This window comes from Oncorhynchus nerka, linkage group LG19 (assembly GCF_034236695.1).
Source record: "Oncorhynchus nerka isolate Pitt River linkage group LG19, Oner_Uvic_2.0, whole genome shotgun sequence".
Classification (NCBI taxonomy): Eukaryota; Metazoa; Chordata; class Actinopteri; order Salmoniformes; family Salmonidae; genus Oncorhynchus; species Oncorhynchus nerka.
In genome coordinates this window covers 7798634-7826229 of record NC_088414.1, presented here as the reverse complement: position 1 = coordinate 7826229, position 27596 = coordinate 7798634, and the positions used below count along the sequence as shown (strand labels likewise).

At 44.2% G+C, this 27596-nt stretch overlaps 1 pseudogene; it reads right to left on the bottom strand.

Annotated features, from left to right (window-relative positions):
• LOC115146884 (netrin receptor UNC5D-like) overlaps positions 1-27596 on the bottom strand; it is a 349654-nt pseudogene that overhangs the window by 8386 nt on the left and 313672 nt on the right.

Below are 27596 nucleotides of genomic sequence, written 5' to 3'. Positions count from 1 at the left end.
CGGCGCTGCCAGAGTCTCCCGACTGTCCGGCGCTGCCAGAGTCTCCCGCCTGTCCGGGGCCCGCTGTGAGGGTTCCCGCTCCAGAGGCACCACCTAAATGAGCCAAGCCTAAGGTGGAGCGGGGTCCACGGCTGCCGCCGTAAAGAAGGCCCACCCGGACCCTCCACTTTAGAGTCAGGTTTTGCAGCCGGAGTACGCACCTTTGGGGGGGGGGGTACTGTCACACCCTGGCAATAGAGAGGTTTTTATTCTCTATTTTGGTTGGGCCAGGGTGTGACTAGGGTGGGCATTCTATGTTAATTTTCTAGGTTTTGGATTTCTGTATGGTTTGGCCGGGTGTGCTTCTCAATCAGAGGCAGCTGTCTATCGTTGTCTCTGATTGAGAACCATACTTAGGTAGCCTTTTCCCACCGGTGTGGTGTGGGTAGTTAATTTCTGTTTAGTGTGTGTTGTACCTGACGGAGCTGTTTCGGTTGTCTATTTGTTGTTTTGCATTTTAGTGTTCAGTTTCAAACACGCTGCGCTTTGGTCCTCACCTTCTTCCACCAACGGCCGTTACAGTATGATCTTATTATTCGCATTTCAGAACCATTTGCTTTGCTGGTTATAGCCTAAAATACAGTGGTAGCTCAACTAAAAGTTTATACTGCAGGTCATTTGTAGTTTAGTACAATACCCTGCGTCACTACTTCATTGCTCCAGACCAGCACAAGTGGGAGTTAGAGCACTGATTATGCTAACTGACAATGAATGGGTAACATAAACCAAATAGAAACTGATAATTGTGCACAACTTCACATTTGAATTTCAATTAACTGAATGATGAGGATGAAGGTGATTGAATTTAGTACAATAGTCTAAGAATTGCGATTCCTCTGTCCTGCATGTGCACACATTTTTAGTTACTACTCGACAGTATTACTTACTAAAACTGTTGTTACACTAAGGTATTTATTCGAAGATAAACTTTGACAACAATTAGGGTGTGGAAATGTTAGGAATATTTTGCTCTTACTGTAGTACTGTAGCCTACTCCCGACCGGTCATGTTGTACAGCGCCATTATGGGCTATTAGCATGACAATAGATACTTTGGTAGAGATACGGGTGACAGCTGATGCATTGTTCCAGAGCCAGGCGGTATTGGCAGAGTCACTCATCATTGGCAGAGAGTCAGGCGCTTATGGCGAAGAGTCAGGTGTAGGATGACGCGTTGAAGAGGATGAGGAATGAGATGGAGTCACAATCCATGCCAGGCACACCTCTGAGCTCTGGAACTCCACCTCCGACAGGCAGTCAACATTCCTGGCGGGTTCATCAGGTTGTCGGCTCACCCTAACATTTCCATTCCTCTTCTGACAACAGAACTTGACCAAATGCTCACCAGGCACTGCAAGGGCTGTCTGGACCATTATGCTGTCCTGCTATTCCAAGGATGTGTAACTGAAGAGTGATACCACATGTGGACACAGAATACCAACTGGGATGGATCCCGAGGCAAATGTGGCTTACCAGTGAACCTCCGGGTGTTCGTCATTAATACTGTGTCTCAGAAGTTTTAATCCATGACTGATGCACCCCAAAAAGCATTAAAGACAGAGTTAATGAGTACTTGAGATCCCTGAGAAAGTCTGGACATGATCTGCTCTCCCTTATGTAAGGAAATAAGTACTTTACCATGTTTACAATAGTATGTACTGTAGGCTGTTTACTTGTCAGACTGCATAGTGGCCTAGTAAACAAATGCAGGCGGCATCTATCTTTAAAATGTTTTAAATGCTTTATTATCCAAATGTTTAAAGTGTGTGTGGGTGACCTCAAGCAACCGCAAAATGTCAGATAAAGCATATACTGTACAATACTGTATTTCTTCATCAGCATCTTTATGCTATTGTTAATAAAATAATTATAAAAGTATTCTTTCAAAATGCAGATGTTAATTTCCTCATGGATCCATAAATAATTACTATGGGAATAAATATCACTGAATGACAACTATTGGAACAAAGTAAGCTAGTGAAGGTAAACAAATAGTTGTTTACTGGAAAATACTCATTCAAAATTAATGGAAGAGACATCATTCAGAGGTCAAGACAGCACTGCTCTGAGACAAGCATGGGGATTGTTCTTGATAAATCAATGAGATGTGTATTCTCACTGAATCTCCGTTTGGGTATTGGTTAGACTACAATTAGAGTGTGGAAATGTTATGCTCTTAATAGTGTAGCCTACTCCTGACCAGCACGTTGTACAGCGCCATATTTTCCGTTCCATCCTAACGGAAACCCTGAGGGTTGCATTTTTAGTTTTTCTTGGAATAGAAACACCATAATATGAATCAAATGAATTAAGCTAAATTTCTTACAACCAATCCCATATACTATGTTCTTTAAAAAAGTTTTCAATTCTCTAGTACAGCCAATATTGAAGGCTATCAAATGCTTCTCAAAGATACCCTCTGGTGGTCAAACTAGCACTAACTAATAGAAACAGCTTAACTAGCTCTGCTAGGGCAAGTAAAATGGTCAGTGAGCTGTTCTCTCATTTGTGTCTGGAAGTAGCTAGCAAGCTAGCCAACGTTAGCCAGTTAGCTTGGGTGCTTGACTGCTATTGTTAGGACAGAACACTCAGATCAACCCTTAAAGAGATGGGTGGGGCTAAAGCTTAAGAGGCTGTGAACAATACTGAATGGGTGTAGACAAAGAAGAGCTCTCCAGTAGGTACAAAAACATTCCAAGGCCATTTTCTCAAAAGTGAGGTTACAAGTTTATCAACTTTCAAAGCAAAATTACTTTCCCATTGTTCCTCAAATGCAATGTATGATATACCATTTTGTAGCTCTGTGTCCCTGCTTATATCCAATGTAAAAAACACAATTTCAAATTTTGCTACATAAGACTGAATCAAGGCGGTCGGTCACATATTAAATACCCTTTAGTACGGCTGACCCGATTGTTTGGTCGATAGGCTGTTGGTCGACTAATATTTTTTGTTGTTGAGCAGGGGTTGGAAATATATATAAAAAAATATGGTACACGAGACACCTGTCTGATTCATGCCTGACTGAGTGGACTAATCCATTGCAGAGGCCGTGGGATGGCACACCAGTATCACCAGTAGTACATTTACCATTTAATTATATCGATCTCTGGCTCCCTCTTTAGTATTTTGTGTCTTCATTTTTAATCGCAGTGCTTAAAGGATCAGACAAGCTCAGTAGCCTACATATAGTTGATTTGTTAAAACATACTGTAGGATCTGTCTATATATTGAAAAATACATGTTTAAAAATGTCTACCAATCGATTGGTCGAAAGAACAGACGACTCTCGGTTGACCAAGATTTTTTGTAGTCGGGGACAGCCCTAAACTATAGACCTAATCTAGCTCTGGGCCCGTATTCACAAATAGTCTCAGATTAGGAGTAGTGATATAAAATTCATTTGGCCTTTTAGATTCTAATTAATGCGATTACATGAACAGATGGGGACCTGATCCTACATCAGCATGTGCCTCAGCTTCTACTCTGAGGCACATTTTGAATACAGGTCCAGGATGACAAGATTTGCTAAACACTATGCCTGAATGCAAGCTAATTGCATTGCCCTCTTTCTTATATTTCACCTTTTAATTACTAGTTAAAAGGTCCAAAAATAGCTTCCTAGCAAAGAGTGATTTCTTAACCTCTTCGAACTACCCATCGTGGATCCGGTATATTCGTTATTAGCAACGCTGAATAGCATAGCGCAACAGTCAAAAAATATTACTAGAAAATATTCATATTCATGAAATCACATGAAATATAGCGAAACACAGCTTAGCCTTTTGTTAATCACCCTGTCCTCTCAGGTTTTGAAATGATGCTTTACAGCGAAAGCAATACAAGCGTTTGTGTACGTTTATTGATAGCCTAGCATAGCATTATGTACACTTAGCATCAGGAAGCTTGGTCACGAAAATCAGAAAAGCAATCAAATGAACCGTTTACCTTTGATGATCTTCGGATGTTTTCACTCATGAGACTCCCAGTTAGACAAATGTTCCTTTTGTTCCATAAAGATATTTTTTATATCCAAATACCTCCGCTAGTTTAGTGCGTTATGCCCAGGAATCCACTGGAAATAGCAAAAATTCCAAATTATATTCATAATGTCGACAGAAACATGGCAAACGTTTTTTATAATCAATCCTCAAGGTGTTTTTCAAATATCTATTTGATAATACATATATCAACTTGGAAAGTTGAAACTATGTCTAAAGGCTGTAGACACCTTAGGGAAGCCATAGAAAAAGGAATCTGGTTGATATCCCTTTCAATGGTCACTAGGGATGCATAGGAACACAGAGCTTTCAAAATAAGAGTCACTTCCTGATTGGATTTTTCTCAGGCTTTTGCCTGCAATATCAGTTCTGTTATACTCACAGACAATATATTTACAGTTTTGGAAACTTTAGAGTGTTTTCTATCCTAAGCTGTCAATTACATGCATATTCTAGCATCTGGTCCTGAGAAATAGGCCATTTACTTTGGGAACGTTATTTTCCCCAAAATAAAAATAGTGCCGCCTAGCTTCAAGAGGTTAAGAAAGAATTTTGTAGGACTGTCTAGGAGTGGTCTGAGTGGTGAAGGGAAAACTGAAAATGAGCTGTTATTGGCAGAGAGGTCTGGAACTCTATTTCTTATTGGTCTATTAACTAATTTACAGCTTGAAATTTCAGGCGGTCTTTTCAAACAGCTCTTACACTAAAAGGGCATTATCACAGTATTATTCCAACCTCATAGTGTGGAAATATATACAAAACACAGGAAAATGCACGGCAATGACTGCACTGGGCTTTTAAGACCAGACCAGATCAATGATCACTTTAGCCACTAAAAGACTTCAGCTAATCATTGAAGGGCAGCAGTGGTTGTGTATCCATGAGAAAACTGAATTGGAGGTGGCCAGTCTTAAATGACTTGCATGTTAACATTCCATTCTTCAAAGTCAATTCAGTTAATACATACTGTGTAGTTTCAATGACAAACAAACAGCCAGTCAATTAATATGTTATGTGTGTGTGTTTGTGAAGGAGGGTGGGGGTGGGGGGAATATAGTTCTGGTCCCCTGTTGCTGTCCCTGCTCTTTGATGTGACCACAGAAGAAGAAGAAGGGATGGTTGATGGAGGAAATGACTCTGATGAAGGGATTGTGGTGGAAGGGAGGTTTCTGTAACGATTGGGTTCCATGCACACCCACACTCCCTCTCTAACCCTCTCCCACACACCCCCCGACACCCGCTCCCAACACATTCCTCCATCCCCTACCTGGCAGGTGGTGAAAGGCTTGATGCTCCAGAGGAACTGGGGGACGTCCTGGATGGAAAGCTGTAGGCTGAGGGAGTTCCTCTGAACAGCAGCGTCTTGGGCTCCTCCAGGAGACAACCACCCCTCACCCGCTCGGCCGACGCCACTTCCTGATAGGGAGATGAGGGAAGGAGAGATAAAAGGGTGAGAATTACATTAAATCCGGGTGTGTTGACATCGTTGCAGAATAGTATATTTGGATTACAGAACATAGAAAAGCAATATTATTCAGTCACAACCCCTCTCCTTCATCTGTAACCCAATGGACTGCAGTGAGGAGAAGCAGTGCTCTGAATAGGGTTGCAAAGTAACCGGTAATTTACCAAAGTTACTGGAATCTTCGGTAATTTTGGTAATTAACAGAAACTATATGGCAATCTATCGTAACGTTGTTAATTTATACTTGAATAACTTACAAAGAAAATGTAACCCGTATATAGAATTAATTTACTATATCTGCGTCCGTATTGTCCGTTGGGTTTTTAGTAGATAGATGAGATGATATGATATGATGATATGAAAAAAAGCATCTAATCAACAAATACCTCTGCAACTCATCCAAATATTGACTGCCAACAGTTTGCCGCCAAAACATTGACAACAAATACATAGTGTGTTTAATAAAAGTGTGTAAATAAATCGAAAGGATATTTCATGCTGAAACACACAATACCAATGGTATTCCCTAAGTTGATGGTTTATATTTAGAAAAATGTTTTACAGCTTTTTCATTCTATGTTTTATTTTTAAATCATCTTATTGAATCATTTCATATATTTAACATGTGATAAAGGGGCCACACGGAGGGCCAGAGACACCTGGTATAATGTGAAGTCCCCAAAAGGGCCACTAGATGTATTGTGACAGAACAACCTTGAAAGATACGAAATTCTGGTAGTTTACTGGTAAACTTAAAAAGTTTCCAGTAATATACCCTCCCTTGCAACCCTAGCTCTGAACAACTAGCTCCCACTGAATATGTAAACAGCTCTAACCAGTTGTATTAAACAGCTCATGGGCAGATTAGGTATTCAGTTAGCCCCCTTTGCAAGAGAAAGCAAGTGGAATAATTGCTTAAAAGGCATTTTTTCTTCATTTAGAAAGAATTCCATAATCATGTCACGCGTAGAATGAAACCTCCCAAACACACAATGAAACAAATAAACAAATCCTGGCATCAAAACGTCCAATAAATAAGATCGGGCAGCACAATTCCCCTAAAATGCTGTTTCAGTTGAATTCATTGACATCACATGAGAAGCCACACAAAGAGACAGAAATCAAGCCTAATCTTCCAGAATAGCATTTCCTATTGATGAAAGGACTTTGGTGATTTCACGCTTTTTGGGTTCTCATCCGTGGGTATTGTTGTGTGATTCTCTAGGGAGACCGGGAGCATTAGTGAGTGTGTGTGTGTCGTTGTGTGTGTCTGTGCATACGCATGTACTGTCTGTCTGTCTGTCTGTCTGTCTGTCTGTCTGTCTGTCTGTCTGTCTGTCTGTCTGTCTGTCTGTCTGTCTGTCTGTCTGTCTGTCTGTCTGTCTGTCTGTCTGTCTGTGTTTCCCAAACTCGGTCCTGAGGACCCCAAGGGGTGCACATTTTTGGTTTTTGCCCTAGCACTACACAGCTGATTCAAATAATCAACTCAAGATTAAGCTTTGATTATTTGAATCAGCTGTGTAGTGCTAAGGCAAAAACCAAAACGTGCACCCCTTGGGGTACCCAGGACCGAGTTTAGGAAATGGAAAAATCGCAACCCTGCTGGGCATCACAAGGGAAATCATTTGTCGTATGAAGCCCAAAAACCCCACCAAAACAGGACAAATAAAAAGGGCAGAGTGACAGAGACAGAGAAAATTGGTTGGTGGGTTCCCCAAATGCAATTTCTCTCTATTCACCATGCAAGGCTCCCCTCTGACTGCGTCCATAACTGAATCTGCTCCAATGAGCCAAGATCTGTCAAATCACAACCTCTCTGGAGAATAACACACAGATTTAAAGCAACTGGCTGCTGTCAGAGGTGTGTGTGTGTGTGTGTAGGTGTGTGTGTGTTTGTCTTTTTGTGTGAACGAGGCAGAAAGAGGATAATGGGTGTCGATATGAGAGAGAATGAGAGCGTGATTGAAATTAGTTTGTGTGACAAGGCAGTAGATACTCTTCATCGAATACGATCCATACATCATCTCTTTACAGAACTAAAGAGAGAATGCACACACACACTCTCTCCCTAACTATCTCTCTTTCTCTTTATCCACCCTCTTCTGTAATGTGTGTGCTCCCAGGTTCATCTTTCGCTAAAAAACATTTCATTAACACACTGCAAATATTCAATTAAGCCCCAGAAAAAGACAGGGGACGAAACATTGCAACGATGTCTCTCGTCTTTGTAATTAAAAGTCCCTCCTTGTCGCCTAGTTGTCGAACAGTCTCTCTCTCTGTCTCTCTCTCAATTCAATTTAAGGGCAATAAAAATGAACAGTAAACATTACACTCACAGAAGTTCCAAGAGAATAAAGAAATGTCAAAATATGTATATTTTTTTATTTGACCTTTATTTAACTAGGCAAGTCTAGTAACGGTTTTGGTTTCGGTTACTAGAACAAATTCTTATTTTCAATGACGGCCTAGGAACAGTGGCTTAACAGCCTGTTCAGGGGCACGACAGATTTGTACCTTGTCAGCTTGGGGATTTAAACTTCCAACCTTTCGGTTACTAGTCCAACACTCTAATCACTAGGCTACCCTACCGCCCCAATATATACAGTGTTGTAACGATGTGCAAATAGTTAAAGTACAAAAACATAAATATGGGTTGTATTTACAATAGTGTTTGTTCTTCACTGGTTGCCCTTTTCTTGTGGCAACAGGTCACAAATCTTGCTGCTGTGATGGCACACTATGGTATTTCACCCAGTAGATACGGGAGTTTATCAAAATTGGGTTTGTTCTCCATGTTCTTTGTGGATCTGTATAATCTGAGGAAAATATGTGTCTCTAATATGGTCATACATTTGGAAGGAGATTAGGAAGTGCAGCTCAGTTTCCACCTCATTTTGTGGGCAGTGTGCACATAGCCTGTCTTCTCTTGAGAGCCAGGTCTGCCTACGGCGGCCTTTCTCAATAGCAATGCTCACTGAGTCTGTACACAGTCAAACCTTTCCTTAAGTTTGGGTCAGTGACAGTGGTCAGGTATTCTGCCACAGGGTACTCTCTGTTTAGGGCCAAACAGCATTCTAGTTTGCTCAGTTTTTGTTAATTATTTTTGTTTTCTCATGATTTGGTTGGTCTAATTGTGTTGCTGTCCTGGGGCTCTGTGGGGTCTGTTTGTGTTTGTGAACAGAGCCCCAGGATCAGCTTGCTTAGGGGACTCTTCTCCAGGTTCATCTCTCTGTAGGTGATGGCTTTGTTATGGAAGGTTTGGGAATAGCTTCCTTTTAGGTGGTTGTACATAATTAGCGGGTTGGCCTAAATCTGCTCTGCATGCATTATTTTGTGTATTTTGCATTATTCTCTCTCTCATCTCCGGAAGAGCGTGAAAATCTGACAGAAGAAAGAAAGTCACAATGTGGAGGCGTGACGACAGATACGCACACACACACACACACACACACACACACACACACACACACACACACACACACACACACACACACACACACACACACACAGCAAGCTGTCCTGTGTACAGTATAACCTTTGCATAGTACTTCCTGTCAGTTGAAACCTATTACTGCAGGCTAGCTGTTAGACAAGGGTTACTGACATCTTGTCACAGATTACTCTCAGCCTAAACTAGTGTGATAGGCAGTCGGTCAATATATCCATCCATCCATCCGTCAGCCAGCCAGTCAGTCACTCGAGCAGTCAGCCAATCAGTTAGTTAGTTAGCCAGCCAAGTAGCCACCCCAGACTGATCACTAGCAACACACTTTTATTTGGGATGTTTGAAATGGTCCTGAGAACGTCGATATACAGTATGCCTTCCTCGGTGCGCACCAAAAAAATAAAAATACAAATGATTGCCCAGCACTGGGATGCTAGGAGCTGGAGAGCACTGCTCAGACCACTGTGATATACCAGTTCACAACGCTCTTGCAAGCCGTGTGAATGCTGATAATACCTAATAGCGTGTCGTTTTAAAATTATTTTGTTTTAACCCTTCCCCAAACCATAGCTCTAACCTTTACCCCTCTATCCTAAACTTAACCCTTTGAGTTGTTTTTGTTTTAACCCTGTAACCACACAGAATTAATGCATAAAAAAATACACATTCATCCATAATATGTCGAAATTTGAAGGGAAACTATGCGATCTTGTTGGCCACCCATCCATTCACCCATCAAGCCATCCATCCATCCATTCACCCATCAAGCCATCCATCCTTCCATTCACCCATCCATCCATCCATTCACCCATCAAGCCATCCATCCATCCATTCACCCATCAAGCCATCCATCCATCCATTCACCCATCAAGCCATCCATCCTTCCATTCACCCATCCATCCATCCATTCACCCATCAAGCCATCCATCCATCCATTCACCCATTCACCCATCCATCCATCCATCCTTCCATTCACCTTCTCCATACCTGGAATGCGTAGGGGGTGTCGTCGACACAGTACACTCTGAGGCTGTATCCCAGTGGATTGGTGTTGTCTGCACTACCGAACACGGCCAACCTCAGCCTCTTCACAGCCTCCTGGCTCAGAGGCTCCCCCACCAGGGCGTAGCGCCCTGGATGCTCCAACAGCAGGTGGCAGCACTGAGCCTCCAGCAGACAGTAGCAGGAAGTGCTCTCCTCCTCCACCGACATTACTTCCTGTGTGAGAGGAAGAGAGAGAAAAACAAGGAGTTAGGTGCGGGTTGGGGCCATAATCTAATGGTTTTTAACGTGGAAAAAAGCCTGGGGATGGATAAAGACGCAATCAGCACATTGGGCATCATGAACAGCAACGTGATTACCACACCGTATGCATAGGTCATTTCTCCTTCATTCTGTGCTCAATTCCCCTCCTAAATCACCTACTGCACCATCCCAGTGACCCTGTGGCCCTCTGTACTAAGCTTATAAGGCATGGTTAAACCCTATAAAGCCAGGCTGCATAATATAGTAATGTAATCCACTGGCCTAGATGCAACACCTGGCCCATTAGCTCTGCAGCAGACATAAGGAATCTACTTTCTATATACCTCACCCTCACCAGACAGCCAGCCAGGCAGGCAGGGGGAAAAGAATGATGGCGTCAAACGCCCCAAAAGCTTAGCAGCATTAAGGGAAAATGTGAGGAAGAAAGAGAGGAGAGAGAAAGAAGGTGAGGAGGTGGGGGCAGAGAGAGAGAGATAAGGGGAGAGAGAAAGCGAGAGAGAGCGAGAGAGAGAGATTGAGAGGGAGCGGGAGAGAGATGCCTTCCATCTCTGGTAATGTCACTAATTCCAGCGATGGTTCACATTTGAAGAGGCTGGCCTGGCATTCTGCCTGAGATAAAGGGCTCATTATTTCACAGTAAAGGAGACAGGTTGTGCCACGGCTCCTTCACACGGGCAAGACGAGGGTGGCCTCTCTCTCTCTTATCTCGGTCTTTCTCAATTTATTTCAATTCAATTACCAATCTCTCTCTCCCTCTTCACCTTCTCTCTCCCATTCTCTCTATCTGTCTTTAAACATTTATCTCTCTCTCTTTCTTCTTTATCCCTCCTTTGATTTTTTCCTCTTCCCCCTGCTCTCCCTCTCTCCTGTCAGCATATAACCCACAGCGCGCGCACACATTCATTCGTCGACTGGTCTTTGATAGCTGCCTTTTGTGCAGCAAGCGTCTCTCGCCAGCAAATTATATCCAGTGTAAATGTCATAGGCAGTGAGTAGGCCAGTCACAGGTCAAACGCAAGGCACAAGGAGCTCTGAGCTCCGGAGTCAACTATGCCTAGGTGAGCTACCGGTCACTCTCCAACACTCCTTTGATGAAGTAAGTTAAACATTAAAGTTCCAATGTAGCAATATTAAATCATTTCTGGGCAACAATCAAGTACCTTACTGTGTTTGTTTAGAATCAAAATTATGAAATAAAAAAGACCTTGTTAGCAAAGAGCAATTTCTCAAGCAAGAATATTGCTAGGACTGTCTGGGAGTGGTCTGAGTGAGGAGGGAAAAACTGAAAACGAACTGTTATTGGCAAAGAGATTTGGAACGCTCTTTCTTATTGGTCTATTGACTAATTTACCACCTGGTGATGACCACAGGCAGGCGACAACTCCGTCTCACCAAAACAGGCAGAAATTGTAGGTGTTTTTTTAAAAACAGCTCTTACACTAAAAGGGCATTATCATAATTTTCACAATTTCACAGTATATATATATATTTTGTGTGTGTGGAGAATATAGTTCTGGTCCCCTGCTGCTGTCTCTGCTCTTTGATGTGACCACATAGGAAGTAGAAGGGATGGTTGATGGAGGAAAGGAATCTGATTAAGGGATTGTGGTGATGGGGTTCCACACACACCCACACGCCGGTCCCCTCTCAGCCAGTCTTTTCTAACAGCTCATACAGTAAAAAGGCATTCGTTTACTTTTCACAATTACACAATTATTATTCCAACCTCATAGCGTGGAAATATAAAACACAGGACAATCACGTTTTTTACTGCATTGGGCCTTCAAAAGAACATCGCTGATACGTCTGCTGGGCTGGATAGACGGGTGGATGGAGAAAAATGGAGGGTGTGGATTGATGTCGGAGCAAAGAGCTTGAGAGAACGAGGAAGTCCCTCCGAGAAAGACAGCGTGGGATTTTATAAGAGGCAGAGTTTTTTTTTTTGAGAGGTTGGACTTGAGCTTTCACTACTTTTCAAAGAAGTCCATGCTAACATGAGTGAGTGAAATAGTTCCTCCTAACTGGCAGCTCAATGAACCTCAGTGGAATAGAGGTTGAGAAGTCAGTATGAAGAACAGAATATGTGGAATTTAGATTATGTGATTGAATCTTATTCTCAGTTTTAGGGAAAAAGACAAGGTGAACACTGAACATTCCTGCTTTTTTGTAAGGAACAAAGAAATCGAAATCAACTTATCTCAATCTAGTATATGGGAATGTTTCATTGGATGTGAGCATATTGGGTGACATATTCCTTGCACATTAATGGCCCACGAAGAAAGCAAAGTTGTAGAAAATAACCGTAACATAGATGGCACATAATCGAATCACCGAGCTGACAAGGTAAAAATCTGTCGTTCTGCCCCTGAACAAGGCAGTTAACTCACTGTTCCTAGGCCATCATTGAAAATAAGAATTTGTTCCTAACTGATTTGCCTTGTTAAATAAAGGTCAAATAAAAAAAAAAAATAATCTGGGCCAGTTTTAATTTGATTTGATTACAGTGGCAGGCATTTGCATCGTCTGGAACGCATTTGAATGTTGTTTACTTGAACTCAGGTTACATAAACTCATGGATATTATAAAAGGAAAGTTACAACAATATCAATTGTGAATTATACAGAGTCTTTTACACAGTTAGGTTCTGAGAGAGAAAATGCCACACTGTTCCTCTTAATGTTCTGAAATGTTTTCAGGATAATCTCACCTCCCACTTGTTATCCTGTGTCTGCCTCTTGAGGCGGATGCTCCAGTTATCGGCGGCAACCTCAGCGCAGTGGGCTATCGTCATGGCGACGGGACAGGAGAGGTCAAGGCCCAGCGGACCGTACGTGACCTCTGGACTCAGCAGGACCTCCTGTCTCTCTTCTGATAGGGTGCTGCTGAAAACACACATACAAAAACATCAGGATGGGTTTAGACTTCCAAACTCTCCACAGACAGCGTACATGAATAGGGCATGTTTCTTAAACAGCGGGTAATGGCTTTACACAAGCAAGAGCAAGAGGGGAAAAAGAAACAAGAAACATTGGCATATGGTCTCCATTCTTGCGAACACAGAAACTTTGATGAGGCTGCCATGAGTCCAAAAGGGCCTGCACTACTACACATATTTATATACACTACTACACATATTTATATACACTACTACACATATTTATATATACTACTACACATATTTATATATACTACTACACATATTTATATACACTACTACACATATTTATATACACTACTACACATATTTATATACACTACTACACATATTTATATACACATATTTATATACACTACTACACATATTTATATATACTACTACACATATTTATATACACTTACTACATATTTTTTTTTACAGCCCAGCGCTTAATGAAAAGTGATGTCTGCTTGACTTCGTACTATTTGAGCCTCAACCGTCAGTCCTGCTGCTGCAGGCCTGGGGGTCAATCTCACTGTGGGTAGAATGGCCCTGCTATCCCCTGCTGTCACAGGGCCAAGCTGGTGTCCCCCCGCCTAAGCCTGAGTGACAGGTCCGACTAGCGACCAGAGGCAGAGTCAGAGGAGTGATTTCAGCTAAACTGATTAACTGGACACTCTAACGAAGGGATCAGGACCACTGTTTGCTGGTGTTGAGTGAAACATCACAAACATCCAAATACTGACTGGCTGGAATAGGTCTGTTTGGGTACACAACCTTTTTTCTTTTAGGAGGAAACAAGTAGGCTAGCATTCTACTGTGAGGGTAGGCTAACCATCAACGGAGAATAAAAACATATGCAAGCATATGCCTGTGTTATATTGTTTTCTGAAACATCAGTTAAACACGATATGGGGTGAACAAAGTGAGATCAACCTCGCTCGCCACAGGATTTTCACTCTGCTTTATCGTTATTTATTTTTCAGATGATTATCAGTGCCTATTGTGTTTACTGTGTCTCTATTGTTCAAATGAAAGCAATCATCAGCAGAACATTGGTTCTCTCATCTAAAAATACAGAATAAATAAGCCAACAGTGGTGAAAGCCTGCAGCTGTGCTGCATGTATGTGTGTTCATGTGAGCACGCATGTTTGTGTGTGTGTATGTTTGTTTGTTTGTCTGTGTGTATATATATATATACTGCTCAAAAAAATAAATGGAACACTAAAATAACACATCCTAGATCTGAATTTGTAAGTCGCTCTGGATAAGAGCGTCTGCTAAATGACTTAAATGTAAATGTAAATGTAAATGAATGAATGAAATATTCTTATTAAATACTTTTTTCTTTACATAGTTGAATATGCTGACAACAAAATCACACAAATTATCAATGGAAATCAAATTGATCAACCCATGGAGGTCTGGATTTGGAGTCACACTCCCCCCCCAAAGAAATGCCACCCCACACCATGACTGACCCACCGCCAAACCGGTCATGCTGGAGGATGTTGCAGGCAGCAGAACGTTCTCCACGGCGTCTCCAGACTGTCACGTCTGTCACATGTGCTCAGTGTGAACCTGCTTTCATCTGTGAAGAGCACAGGGCGCCAGTGGCGAATTTGCCAATCTTGGTGTTCTCTGGCAAATGAAAAACGTCCTGCACGGTGTTGGGCTGTAAGCACAACCCCCACCTGTGGACGTCGGGCCCTCATATCACCCTCATGGAGTCTGTTTCTGACCGTTTGAGCAGACACATGCACATTTGTGGCCTGCTGAAGGTCATTTTGCAGGTCTCTAGCAGTGCTCTTCCTGCTCCTCCTTGCACAAAGGCGGAGGTACCGGTCCTGCTGCTGGGTTGTTGCCCTCCTACGGCCTCCTCCACGTCTCCTGATGTACTGGCCTGTCTCCTGGTAGCGCCTCCATGCTCTGTACACTACGCTGACAGACACAGAAAACCTTCTGCCACAGCTCGCATTGATGTTCCATCCTGGATGAGCTGCACTACCTGAGCCACTTGTGTGGGTTGTAGACTCCGTCTCATGCTACCACTAGAGTGAAAGCACCGCCAGCATTTAAAAGTGACCAAAACATCAGCCAGGAAGAATAGGAACTGAGAAGTGGTCTGTGTTCCCCACCTGCAGAACCACTCCTTTATTGGGGGTGTCTTGCTAATTGCCTATCATTTCCCCCTGTTGTCTATTCCATTTGCACAACAGAATGTGAAATTTATTGTCAATCAGTGTTGCTTCCTAAGTGGACAGTTTGATTTCACAGAAGTGTGATTAACTTGGAGTTACATTGTGTTTTTTAAGTGTTCCCTTTATTTTTTTGAGCAGTGTATATATATATGTGTGTGTGTGTGTGTGTGTGTGTGTGTGTGTCTTTGTGCGCTATGGTAATTAGGCCGACTTGTTAGAGGAACATCAAGGTTACCTGCAGATCAGACTCTGATAATTAGCCTGAAGAGAGGAGAATAGAAAACATTTGCTTTTCAAAGAAAACAAGATGAAAAACTAGAAATGTTTCATGGTTCTGTCTTGAGTATCTCGGGAACAAATTTAAATGATTTGTTCAATGGAATTAGTTTGAGAGGTGGATCAGGTAGGGTGACTTTGGATTGGAGTGTTTTAATAATGGATTGGAGTGTTTTAATAATGGATTGGAGTGTTTTAATAAAGGATTGGAGTGTTTTAATAATGGATTGGAGTGTTTTAATAATGGATTGGAGTGTTTTAATAATGGATTGGAGTGTTTTAATAATGGATTGGAGTGTTTTAATAATGGATTGGATTGGAGTGTTTTAATAATGGATTGGATTGGAGTGTTTTAATAATGGATTGGAGTGTTTTAATAATGGATTGGAGTGTTTTAATAATGGATTGGAGTGTTTTAATAATGGATTGGAGTGTTTTCATAATGGATTGGAGTGTTTTAATAATGGATTGGAGTGTTTTAATAATGGATTGGAGTGTTTTAATAATGGATTGGAGTGTTTTAATAATGGATTGGAGTGTTTTCATGTTGGAATGCTTTGACTGGCATTGTGATGCTGAATGATATTCTATGATCCACTGAAACTCTTATTCTGAAAACATGCAAACAAATAGAACACCATTTTTCCACGCATAAATTAGCTCCGAAAAACAAGATAAAAAGGTCAAGTGAATAGTAACATGATTGCAAACAGAGAGAGGTTTGACTGAAGGCCACCGGAAGTAAGCCCTAATCAACACTCCTTCTCTCACTCTCGATCGTTCATCCCTCTATTGCAACTCCTCCTAACAACCTCGCAGTCTCCCTCTCACACCTCCATTCTTCGTCAGCCACACTTTCCCTTTTTCACTCCACTCGATCTCTCATTCACACTTGGTCACTGATCGGATCTCTACAGAGATCTCCTGACCTCGTGTTAAGGCCACGGGCTATACCGTGGTGGCCTGACAAGGATCAAATAATAACTGCACTTCAAGGCACTAACACCCCGTGGGGATTTTATGGTTTCATTTAGAAAAAAAACATCGTAACAACCTTGGATACTGTTCCCTACGGAGTTTCAAGCTTTTCAGTGCACAACAAGACCTCGTTAGCTCGCTGAGTCGAAGCCAAGGCTTTAACACATTAGATGAGGCTAGCGCCAGGAACTGCCTCTGTTACAAGCACGTGACATTAAAAACACCGAAGAACGGTGTGTTTTAAGGATAAGGCGCCTCAACTCAACACCGCTAACTTAGACGGTTAACTGTTCTCCTGATCTCTCAGTAATATCTAATAACCCCCACCAAGGCCTCTAGACTGCAGTGTGAAGACTTCCCTAGTGAGGAAAAGCCTCTCATCTCAGTCTCCATACGGCAGCCCTGGAGCCACCAAGGCTGAGCTGATCGATTCCTATCCTGCAGCCAAGTGGACATCCACCACCAAACCGCCTCATGTAGTTGGATTCGTCCTGAAGTCTGAATAGGAGGAAAACATTTCTCCCAGGGTCTCTCTATGCGCTTGTCAAAAGACTGTGATTGACAGCTTCAATGGTGCACTGCCCTCCAGACTCCCTCTAATGCCAGGCAGGAAGTAAACAGCAAACAACGTTATCGGGACCAGGCAGAAACCTAAAGGTGTGGGCTCAGAGAGATCAAGGAGTGTTTAGAGTAGCGCACACCTCACGGGACAGACACAGGCAGTCCATCCCTAAGCTCTGAGGCGTAAACTATAGGTGACCTTTGATCCTTATCTTTACCCTCGCTACCCAGACGCCTCTGGGGTGCTCTGAGGAGGAGGGAGGTGGAAGAGGGAGGAGGGATGACATGGATTACAGCCACATTTGACAATCAATGTCACATATTTAAACTCCTTGAGAAGTCGAAATGTAATTTCATTGATGGGGCCAACCTGTTAACCAGGTTGTCAGGGTGATACGTTTTTTGGGATGGTTTCATCCAGATGTGTTCAAGATATTACACATTTTTGGTCTGCAAAGCAATCACAAACAAAATGATCCAAAAAGACTGACTCGTGGTGGTGAGATAACTTCTTGAAGCCTCTCAGAGAAAAGTCAACAGTATTACATTTCTTGTGAATGTCTTTTAACTGTCTTGCCATTTTCGCCTTGAGTAATAGCCTTGTGAAAGTCTTGACAGCTAAGTCATGGCAATGGGCTCTCCATAGCAGGCAATAGTTACATAGAGTCTGTCTTGTTCTATCTGACAAATGATGGCAGATACCCTTAACACTGAAGACTTTAACATTCACAGCCTTAACTAGTCACACAGGAAGGAGGGGGCTGAGCCAGTTGCTGAGCCAGTCGCTTGGGGCTATGCTGCAATCTGCAGGGCCGTGTCTGCAACTGCCAACCTCTTCCTGACACATAAAGTCCTCCCCTGTAGAGTGTGCAAGATGAGCTAAGGCTGCATGCTGGGCGGTGTATATAGTGGTTCCTCAATTAAAAGTTTCCAGGTTACGCCGCAGTGCATTGAGGTATATTATGGTATATAGTACGGTATATTGATGAGCTAAGGCTGCATGCTGGGCGGTGTATATAGTGGTTCCTCAATTAAAAGTTTCCAGGTTACGCCGCAGTGCATTGAGGTATATTATGGTATATAGTACGGTATATTGATGAGCTAAGGCTGCATGCTGGGCGGTGTATATAGTGGTTCCTCAATTAAAAGTTTCCAGGTTACGCCGCAGTGCATTGAGGTATATTATGGTATATAGTACGGTATATTGCGTCACCGCAAGGGGGAGTTAGAATGCTGGTTATGCTTTTAGGTTCGGTGTAAATCATTGGTACCCAGGCGCTAAAGTGTCTCTTGATGAATTGATGAATGGGTAGATAGAAACCAGACAGAAACGGATCATTGTAAACATTGCATTTGAATTAACTGAATGATAAGGATGAAGAATGGCGCAGGCATATAGCCTCGGCTACTAAGCACAGATAAATAAAACTCAAAACATGCTATTCTGTTCTTTCGAAATACCTTATCTTAGTATCGTGTTTTTTACGACCTTCCTAAATGAAAGCCTCATATAAAGCAGACAATTCGGGTCTTGATGCAGTGAGGGGAGCAGAGAAATAAATTAATTGGTTTAATTGGTAGTAGGCCCGAATCTAGATTCTATCTGAACCAATTAAAACATGCAAAATAGCCTTCTAAATAGGCCAAGCCTTCAATAGTAACTTTGTCGTTGGTTTCTGAAGAGTTCAGCTCATCCACTCAAGCAGGCACACAGACTCACTAATTTATGGCTGAGTCTGTGTGCTTAACTCATTACCGAATAAATAACAACAATAGAAAGAAGCATCTGGTGGCTTTAAAACTAAAATAATCGCATTCAACTCTAAGGTCAAAACACATCGACTACTATCGATGTACAGCATTTCCCTGATTCAGACTACAAATGTGCAAAAGCCCAATTAGCGGGAGGGATAGGGGCTTCTTCTAGTCGCGTGCGGAGCTCAAGATTATAACAGCTGTCAGTCAAAACCAATACAGTGCAGTGAACCGGAGAATGTGAATAATAATAAAGTCCAGGATATTATATCAACAAGAGAATAGAGAACATTTGAATTGAAACTACCAGATTGAATTGCATTTAAATGCAACAATTGTATTTCATACAATATTCTGCCAATATTGAAATTCGGGCTTGACCTTCTTCCTTTTTCTCTTCCTATCGGCCTACAATGAAATATAGAGTTCAATTGTATTCATGAAGTGTAGATGTTCTCAAAGATGCCCTCTGGTGGGCATTAACGGTACTGGAACGCACTGTACCATACCACAGCATACCGCATCCTATACCATAGTATGAAGCAACTTCTAATTGAGGAACCACTGTATGTGGGTCTGTATGTGGGTGTGTTTGTGTGTGTGTTTGTATGTTGGAATGTGTGTGTGTGTGTCTGTGACAGTGAGTGAGTGAGTGAGTGAGTGAGTGAGTGAGTGAGTGAGTGAGTGAGTGAGTGAGTGAGTGAGTGAGTGAGTGAGTGAGCATACACCCGTGCGTGTGGGTGTTAATAAGTGGGAGAGAGAGTGTGAGAAATAGGGAAAACAGGATGAGAGATGGAGTGAGATGAAGTGGTAGAATGAAAGAGAGAGCGATAAGAGGTAGGGAGGGAGGCAGGCAGCCTGATTCTCTGTGCCATATCTGTGTGTCGTGTTATACCTGCTGCTGTCCTCCTGGTTGATGACCATGTACATTTCCCAGGTAGTGTCCACAGCTATCCCCCCATGGGGCACCAACAGACTCACGCCTACAGACAGAGAGAGAAAGAGAGAGGAACAGAGGAGATTATCACGAGACACACACACACACACACACACACACACACACACACACACACACACACACACACACACACACACACACACACACACACACACACACACACACACACACACACACACACACACACAGCTGTCTCCTGTCCTTTGTGACACTTTAATCTATTGGCAAGTTAGATTAGCACTCTAGGAATTGTTTGTGGGCTCCAGTGTTGGTGGTAGTGTGTGTGTGTGTGTGGTACACTGTTGGCAACATTGATTTGAGAGCCCCAGAGACCCTGACTGGCCTCTCTGACTGTCACCTGCACTAAATAGACCTGACACCCAGCAGTGTGTGTGCGTACGTGCGCGCGCGTGTATGTATGTATCTTGTGATCCTCTCCTCTGTGTGCCTCTATGTATGTGGACCTGTGTGTGTGCCTCTATGTATGTGGACCTGTGTGTGTGCCTCTATGTATGTGGTATGTGGACCTGTGTGTGTGCCTCTATGTATGTGGACCTGTGTGTGTGCCTCTATGTATGTGGTATGTGGACCTGTGTGTGTGCCTCTATGTATGTGGACCTGTGTGTGTGCCTCTATGTATGTGGTATGTGGACCTGTGTGTGTGCCTCTATGTATGTGGACCTGTGTGTGTGCCTCTATGTATGTGGACCTGTGTGTGTGCCTCTATGTATGTGGACCTGTGTGTGTGCCTCTATGTATGTGGACCTGTGTGTGTGCCTCTATGTATGTGGTATGTGGACCTGTGTGTGTGCCTCTATGTATGTGGTATGTGGACCTGTGTGTGTGCCTCTATGTATGTGGTATGTGGACCTGTGTGTGTGCCTCTATGTATGTGGACCTATGTGGACCTGTGTGGACCTGTGCCTCTATGTATGTGGACCTGTGTGTGTGCCTCTATGTATGTGGACCTGTGTGTGCCTCTATGTGGGACCTGTGTGTGTGCCTCTATGTATGTGGACCTGTGTGTGTGCCTCTATGTGGGACCTGTGTGTGTCTATGTATGTGGACCTGTGTGTGTGCTATGTATGTATGTGGACCTGTGTGTGTGCCTCTATGTATGTGGACCTGTGTGTGTGCCTCTATGTATGTGGTATGTGGACCTGTGTGTGTGCCTCTATGTATGTGGACCTATGTGGACCTGTATGTGGACCTGTGCCTCTATGTATGTGGACCTGTGTGTGTGCCTCTATGTATGTGGACCTGTGTGTGTGCCTCTATGTATGTGGTATGTGGACCTGTGTGTGTGCCTCTATGTATGTGGATGTGGACCTGTGTGTGTGCCTCTATGTATGTGGTATGTGGACCTGTGTGTGTGCCTCTATGTATGTGGACCTGTGTGTGTGCCTCTATGTATGTGGTATGTGGACCTGTGTGTGTGCCTCTATGTATGTGGTATGTGGACCTGTGTGTGTGCCTCTATGTATGTGGACCTGTGTGTGTGCCTCTATGTATGTGGACCTGTGTGTGTGCCTCTATGTATGTGGACCTGTGTGTGTGCCTCTATGTATGTGGATGTGGACCTGTGTGTGTGCCTCTATGTATGTGGATGTGGACCTGTGTGTGTGTGGACCTCCTCTATGTTTGTGGTGTGCCTCTATGTGGTGGACCTGTGTGTGTGCCTCTATGTATGTGGTATGTGGACCTGTGTGTGTGCCTCTATGTATGTGGTATGTGGACCTGTGTGTGTGCCTCTATGTATGTGGTATGTGGACCTGTGTGTGTGCCTCTATGTATGTGGACCTGTGTGTGTGCCTCTATGTATGTGGACCTGTGGACCTCTATGTATGTGGACCTCTGTGTATGCCTCTATGTATGTGGACCTGTGTGTGTGCCTCTATGTATGTGGTATGTGGACCTGTGTGTGTGCCTCTATGTATGTGGTATGTGGACCTGTGTGTGTGCCTCTATGTATGTGGACCTGTGTGTGTGCCTCTATGTATGTGGTATGTGGACCTGTGTGTGTGCCTCTATGTATGTGGTATGTGGACCTGTGTGTGTGCCCTGTGTGTGTGCCTCTATGTATGTGGTATGTGGACCTGTGTGTGTGCCTCTATGTATGTGGTATGTGGACCTGTGTGTGTGCCTGTGTGTGCTCTATGTATGTGGTATGTGGACCTGTGTGTGTGCCTCTATGTATGTGGTATGTGGACCTGTGTGTGTGCCTCTATGTATGTGGTATGTGGACCTGTGTGTGTGCCTCTATGTATGTGGTATGTGGACCTGTGTGTGTGCCTCTATGTATGTGGTATGTGGACCTGTGTGTGTGCCTCTATGTATGTGGACCTGTGTGTGTGCCTCTATGTATGTGGTATGTGGACCTGTGTGTGTGCCTCTATGTATGTGGTATGTGGACCTGTGTGTGTGCCTCTATGTATGTGGTATGTGGACCTGTGTGTGTGCCTCTATGTATGTGGTATGTGGACCTGTGTGTGTGCCTCTATGTATGTGGATGTGGACCTGTGTGTGTGCCTCTATGTATGTGGTATGTGGACCTGTGTGTGTGCCTCTATGTATGTGGACCTGTGTGTGTGCCTCTATGTGGACCTGTGTGTGTGCCTCTATGTATGTGGTATGTGGACCTGTGTGTGTGCCTCTATGTATGTGGTATGTGGACCTGTGTGTGTGCCTCTATGTATGTGGTATGTGGACCTGTGTGTGTGCCTCTATGTATGTGGTATGTGGACCTGTGTGTGTGCCTCTATGTATGTGGTATGTGGACCTGTGTGTGTGCCTCTATGTATGTGGTATGTGGACCTGTGTGTGTGCCTCTATGTATGTGATATGTGGACCTGTGTGTGTGCCTCTATGTATGTGGTATGTGGACCTGTGTGTGTGCCTCTATGTATGTGGTATGTGGACCTGTGTGTGTGCCTCTATGTATGTGGTATGTGGACCTGTGTGTGTGCCTCTATGTATGTGGTATGTGTGGACCTGTGTGTGTGCCTCTATGTATGTATGTGGACCTGTGTGTGTGCCTCTATGTATGTGGACCTGGTATGTGGACCTGTGTGTGTGCCTCTATGTATGTGGTATGTGGACCTGTGTGTGTGCCTCTATGTATGTGGTATGTGGACCTGTGTGTGTGCCTCTATGTATGTGGACCTGTGTGTGTGCCTCTATGTATGGATGTGGACCTGTGTGTGTGCCTCTATGTATGTGGTATGTGGACCTGTGTGTGTGCCTCTATGTATGTGGTATGTGGACCAGTGTGTGTGCCTCTATGTATGTGGACCTGTGTGTGTGCCTCTATGTATGTGGACCTGTGTGTGTGCCTCTATGTATGTGGACCTGTGTGTGTGCCTCTATGTATGTGGTATGTGGACCTGTGTGTGTGCCTCTATGTATGTGGTATGTGGACCTGTGTGTGTGCCTCTATGTATGTGGTATGTGGACCTGTGTGTGTGCCTCTATGTATGTGGTATGTGGACCTGTGTGTGTGCCTCTATGTATGTGGTATGTGGACCTGTGTGTGTGCCTCTATGTATGTGGTATGTGGACCTGTGTGTGTGCCTCTATGTATGTGGTATGTGGACCTGTGTGTGTGCCTCTATGTATGTGGACCTGTGTGTGTGCCTCTATGTATGTGGACCTGTGTGTGTGCCTCTATGTATGTGGTATGTGGACCTGTGTGTGTGCCTCTATGTATGTGGTATGTGGACCTGTGTGTGTGCCTCTATGTATGTGGTATGTGGACCTGTGTGTGTGCCTCTATGTATGTGGTATGTGGACCTGTGTGTGTGCCTCTATGTATGTGGTATGTGGACCTGTCTGTGTGCCTCTATGTATGTGGTATGTGGACCTGTGTGTGTGCCTCTATGTATGTGGTATGTGGACCTGTCTGTGTGCCTCTATGTATGTGGTATGTGGACCTGTGTGTGTGCCTCTATGTATGTGGTATGTGGACCTGTCTGTGTGCCTCTATGTATGTGGTATGTGGACCTGTCTGTGTGCCTCTATGTATGTGGTATGTGGACCTGTGTGTGTGCCTCTATGTATGTGGTATGTGGACCTGTGTGTGTGCCTCTATGTATGTGGTATGTGGACCTGTGTGTGTGCCTCTATGTATGTGGTATGTGGACCTGTGTGTGTGCCTCTATGTATGTGGTATGTGGACCTGTCTGTGTGCCTCTATGTATGTGGTATGTGGACCTGTGTGTGTGCCTCTATGTATGTGGTATGTGGACCTGTGTGTGTGCCTCTATGTATGTGGACCTGTGTGTGTGCCTCTATGTATGTGGTATGTGGACCTGTGTGTGTGCCTCTATGTATGTGGTATGTGGACCTGTGTGTGTGCCTCTATGTATGTGGTATGTGGACCTGTGTGTGTGCCTCTATGTATGTGGTATGTGGACCTGTGTGTGTGCCTCTATGTATGTGGTATGTGGACCTGTGTGTGTGCCTCTATGTATGTGGTATGTGGACCTGTGTGTGTGCCTCTATGTATGTGGTATGTGGACCTGTGTGTGTGCCTCTATGTATGTATGTGGACCTGTGTGTGTGCCTCTATGTATGTGGTATGTGGACCTGTGTGTGTGCCTCTATGTATGTGGTATGTGGACCTGTGTGTGTGCCTCTATGTATGTGGTATGTGGACCTGTGTGTGCCTCTATGTATGTGGTATGTGGACCTGTGTGTGTGCCTCTATGTATGTGGTATGTGGACCTGTGTGTGTGCCTCTATGTATGTGGTGTGTGCCTCTATGTGGGTACCTGTGTGTGTGCCTCTATGTATGTGGTATGTGGACCTGTGTGTGTGCCTCTATGTATGTGGTATGTGGACCTGTGTGTGTGCCTCTATGTATGTGGTATGTGGACCTGTGTGTGTGCCTCTATGTATGTGGTATGTGGACCTGTGTGTGTGCCTCTATGTATGTGGTATGTGGACCTGTGTGTGTGCCTCTATGTATGTGGATGTGTGGACCTGTGTGTGTGCCCTCTATGTATGTGGTATGTGGACCTGTGTGTGTGCCTCTATGTATGTGGTATGTGGACCTGTGTGTGTGCCTCTATGTATGTGGTATGTGGACCTGTGTGTGTGCCTCTATGTATGTGGTATGTGGACCTGTGTGTGTGCCTCTATGTATGTGGTATGTGGACCTGTGTGTGCCTCTATGTATGTGGTATGTGGACCTGTGTGTGTGCCTCTATGTATGTGGTATGTGGACCTGTGTGTGTGCCTCTATGTATGTGGTATGTGGACCTGTGTGTGTGCCTCTATGTATGTGGTATGTGGACCTGTGTGTGTGCCTCTATGTATGTGGTATGTGGACCTGTGTGTGTGCCTCTATGTATGTGGTATGTGGACCTGTGTGTGTGCCTCTATGTATGTGGTATGTGGACCTGTGTGTGTGCCTCTATGTATGTGGTATGTGGACCTGTGTGTGTGCCTCTATGTATGTGGTATGTGGACCTGTGTGTGTGCCTCTATGTATGTGGTATGTGGACCTGTGTGTGTGCCTCTATGTATGTGGTATGTGGACCTGTGTGTGCCTCTATGTATGTGGTATGTGGACCTGTGTGTGCCTCTATGTGGATGTGACCTGTGTGTGTGCCTCTATGTATGTGGTATGTGGACCTGTGTGTGTGCCTCTATGTATGTGGTATGTGGACCTGTGTGTGTGCCTCTATGTATGTGGTATGTGGACCTGTGTGTGTGCCTCTATGTATGTGGTATGTGGACCTGTGTGTGTGCCTCTATGTATGTGGTATGTGGACCTGGACCTCTATGTATGTGGTATGTGGACCTGTGTGTGTGCCTCTATGTATGTGGTATGGACCTGTGTGTGTGCCTCTATGTATGTGGTATGTGGACCTGTGTGTGTGCCTCTATGTATGTGGTATGTGGACCTGTGTGTGTGCCTCTATGTATGTGGTATGTGGACCTGTGTGTGTGCCTCTATGTATGTGGTATGTGGACCTGTGTGTGTGCCTCTATGTATGTGGTATGTGGACCTGTGTGTGTGCCTCTATGTATGTGGTATGTGGACCTGTGTGTGTGCCTCTATGTATGTGGTATGTGGACCTGTGTGTGTGCCTCTATGTATGTGGTATGTGGACCTGTGTGTGTGCCTCTATGTATGTGGTATGTGGACCTGTGTGTGCCTCTATGTATGTGGTATGTGGACCTGTGTGTGCCTCTATGTATGTGGTATGTGGACCTGTGTGTGTGCCTCTATGTATGTGGTATGTGGACCTGTGTGTGCCTCTATGTATGTGGACCTGTGTGTGTGCCTCTATGTATGTGGTATGTGGACCTGTGTGTGTGCTGTGTGGACCTGTGTGTGCCTCTATGTATGTGGTATGTGGACCTGTGTGTGTGCCTCTATGTATGTGGTATGTGGACCTGTGTGTGTGCCTCTATGTATGTGGTATGTGGACCTGTGTGTGTGCCTCTATGTATGTGGTATGTGGACCTGTGTGTGTGCCTCTATGTATGTGGTATGTGGACCTGTGTGTGTGCCTCTATGTATGTGGTATGTGGACCTGTGTGTGTGCCTCTATGTATGTGGTATGTGGACCTGTGTGTGTGCCTCTATGTATGTGGTATGTGGACCTGTGTGTGTGCCTCTATGTATGTGGTATGTGGACCTGTGTGTGCCTGCCTCTATGTATGTGGTATGTGGACCTGTGTGTGTGCCTCTATGTATGTGGTATGTGGACCTGTGTGTGTGCCTCTATGTATGTGGTATGTGGACCTGTGTGTGTGCCTCTATGTATGTGGTATGTGGACCTGTGTGTGTGCCTCTATGTATGTGGTATGTGGACCTGTGTGTGTGCCTCTATGTATGTGGACCTGTGTGTGTGCCTCTATGTATGTGGTATGTGGACCTGTGTGTGTGCCTCTATGTATGTGGTATGTGGACCTGTGTGTGTGCCTCTATGTATGTGGACCTGTGTGTGTGCCTCTATGTATGTGGACCTGTGTGTGTGCCTCTATGTATGTGGTATGTGGACCTGTGTGTGCCTCTATGTATGTGGTATGTGGACCTGTGTGTGTGCCTCTATGTATGTGGTATGTGGACCTGTGTGTGTGCCTCTATGTATGTGGTATGTGGACCTGTGTGTGTGCCTCTATGTATGTGGTATGTGGACCTGTGTGTGTGCCTCTATGTATGTGTATGTGGACCTGTGTGTGTGCCTCTATGTATGTGGTATGTGGACCTGTGTGTGTGCCTCTATGTATGTGGTATGTGGACCTGTGTGTGTGCCTCTATGTATGTGGATGTGGACCTGTGTGTGTGCCTCTATGTATGTGGTACCTGGACCTGTGTGTGCCTCTATGTATGTGGTATGTGGACCTGTGTGTGTGCCTCTATGTATGTGGTATGTGGACCTGTGTGTGTGCCTCTATGTATGTGGTATGTGGACCTGTGTGTGTGCCTCTATGTATGTGGTATGTGGACCTGTGTGTATGTGCCTCTATGTGCCTCTATGTATGTGTATGTGGACCTGTGTGTGTGCCTCTATGTATGTGGTATGTGGACCTGTGTGTGTGCCTCTATGTATGTGGACCTGTGTGTGTGCCTCTATGTATGTGGTATGTGGACCTGTGTGTGTGCCTCTATGTATGTGGTATGTGGACCTGTGTGTGTGCCTCTATGTATGTGGTATGTGGACCTGTGTGTGTGCCTCTATGTATGTGGTATGTGGACCTGTGTGTGTGCCTCTATGTATG